Below are 2,500 nucleotides of genomic sequence, written 5' to 3'. Positions count from 1 at the left end.
GAGAGTGCAATAATGAATTTAGGGGAATAGGATAAGAGAAGGAGGCATGGGAAATAAGGCGAATGGGAATATGTGAAAGGAAAGAGAATAAAGAAGGTAAATTCCTTGTATATATATAAGGTAATAGAGTAACAGTGATAGAACAAAAGTAAGAGAGGGAAAGAGAACAGAATAATGAAGAGGAGGGGTTAAGAAGAGAGGATAGAACAAGTTGAGGTAAATTAAGAAAATAGGGAAAAAAAAATTGAAATATGAAAATGAACAGCGAACTAGGAGATGGAAGGAGATGGGAACGAAGAGGGAATTAGAAAAGGCGATGAGAACAGAGGAGAGGAGAATAGGGGAGTTTAGGAAAGTGAATAAAGGGATGGAAAAAGGAAGGAATGAAAGGAAGAAGAGTGAGAGTGGAGGAAAGAGGAGTGAGTGAGAGGGAAAGGGGAGGGTAGGAGAAGGGAAAGGTGAAGGGGGAGAGGGGAGAGGGGAGGGGGGAGAGGTATGATTAAGTTGTGAAAAGAAATATTGATAAGTGGGAGTGAGTGAGGGAGAAACGGGCACTAGGCACAAAATGTGTGTGTATGGTGGTAGGGTGGTGAAGAAATCATCGATCAAATTATGTGGATGTATTGGCAGCACATCCCTCATGATTGAACCTTGCGTCGGTGTGCAGAAATGAGAAAAAATCGTGTCTGTCGAAGGGTGGCAGTGAAGTCTAGAGGTGGCGAAGAATGGGAGAGGGCGGGGAAGGGAGAGATGACATGTGTTGTTTACATAACAGAGTGTTTCTTGACAAAAGAGAAGGCTCGTCGGAAGGACCACTGAAGGGAATGGTGAGTTTACGTCTCCGCAGGGAAGCGTGATCATACATGCATCTGCACAAACACACCCACTTCGACCAGAGACAGAACGCACACTTTTACACGAATAAACGAGCATAAAATCATGCAATCATAATACGTAAACGTGGTGTAGAACATGTGGTGAAGAGTGTGTAGGCATGTGTTGTCACTTGTAAGTGTACTACTCGTATTTCTACACGTACACGTCCAAGGTGTTACATAAGAGAACATTTCTTTTTTGTCAGTGACTGAGGTGTTGATTAGTGACACGTGGGAACAGCAATAACGCAGTCAGTGACAATTAACATGGTCCTCTTCCATCAATGCTTCACAATACATGATATATCACAAAAGGCTAGTACACCAAGTAAACGTCTCTCTGTTTGGTTTGTTATTTCATATCGAGGAGAGGTGAACATACGTCCGTGTGCGGTCGAAGAACGTGGTGTAGGAGGTGGAGGAGGTGGAGGAGGAGGGGAATCGATTGCAACTCTTGGAATCGCTACGTGAGGCATAGAGGGACAGTTCCCCATTCAACTTGCTTGGGAAGATTGGGTCTTCCCTCTTCGTTCAGTTAATGTATGTTTATTCTTATTTCTCCTCCCTTCTCCTCTATCTTTCTTCCTTCTCCTCCTCCTCCTCTTTACCTTCCTCTTCCTCTTTCTCAACCCTTGTTTCCTTTTCTTTTCCCTCCTCCATTCTTATCTCCCCTTCTTCCATCTCCTCTTTCTTTCTCTTCCTCTTCCGCTTCCTCTTCCTCCTTCCTCTTTCTCTTCCTCTCTTTTCCTTTTCCTCTTCCTCTTCCGCTTCCTCTTCCTCATCCTCTTCCTCTCTCCTTTTCTTTTCCTCTTCCTCAACCACTTTTTCCTCTTTTTCCTACTCCTATTTCTCTCTGTTTCTCATATTCTGTTCTTCCCTGCTCCGCCTTCTATTATACTGGTCACCAAAATGAAAATTGTTTTTTGCCTCAAGAAACTTAAATAGGTGAACTTAATGGCATTTTTTATGCAAAATTTAAACACGCCTTCAGATTTTTTCTATCGTCCATGGTTTTCATGTGATATAAAAATCTAATCTTATAGTAACTGTACGTCTTTCGTTGGCACCAAGTTCCCATGTACAAAGGATCCTGGTGAATCCTTTTGCCATGCTCTCCATTGACTGTACCAAGATTTGCAGAAAAAAAAGTCTAAGAGAGGCTCTAAGAAGTGTATCTTAAGGATCATATTATAGCACACCAGGTTTTTTGTATGAAGTCAGTAAGCCTTTCACAATGTCACAATAATTTTGTGATCTGTGACTCCCCGAAAGGTGTTAGCAAAATTTCTTGAATAGTAGCCATGCATTATTTTTTTCAACATCATTAAGGACTTTGTCGTTTGACTGATCTCGCATTAGTTTACTAATCTGTTTGCCTACAAATATGCCTTCCTCAGGGAAATTAATTTCATAAGTATGTGAATCCCTTGTCAGTTTTATTCTAACCTTTAATGAAATTCTTTATCAACACCAGCTTATTACGCAAAGGAGACAGAGTTGTTCTTAGGATCAACAATTGGAATACTAATGACATTCTTTTGTACTGGAACTTGTGATCGTTTTGGTCACCCGTAAATTATATGACTTTTTTTCATCCCGACTGTCCCACTAACAGAGAGAGCGGC

Source organism: Oratosquilla oratoria, chromosome 36 (assembly GCF_046742065.1).
Source record: "Oratosquilla oratoria isolate Oo_2021 chromosome 36, ASM4674206v1, whole genome shotgun sequence".
Taxonomy (NCBI): domain Eukaryota; kingdom Metazoa; phylum Arthropoda; class Malacostraca; order Stomatopoda; family Squillidae; genus Oratosquilla; species Oratosquilla oratoria.
This window is presented reverse-complemented; position numbering follows the sequence as displayed.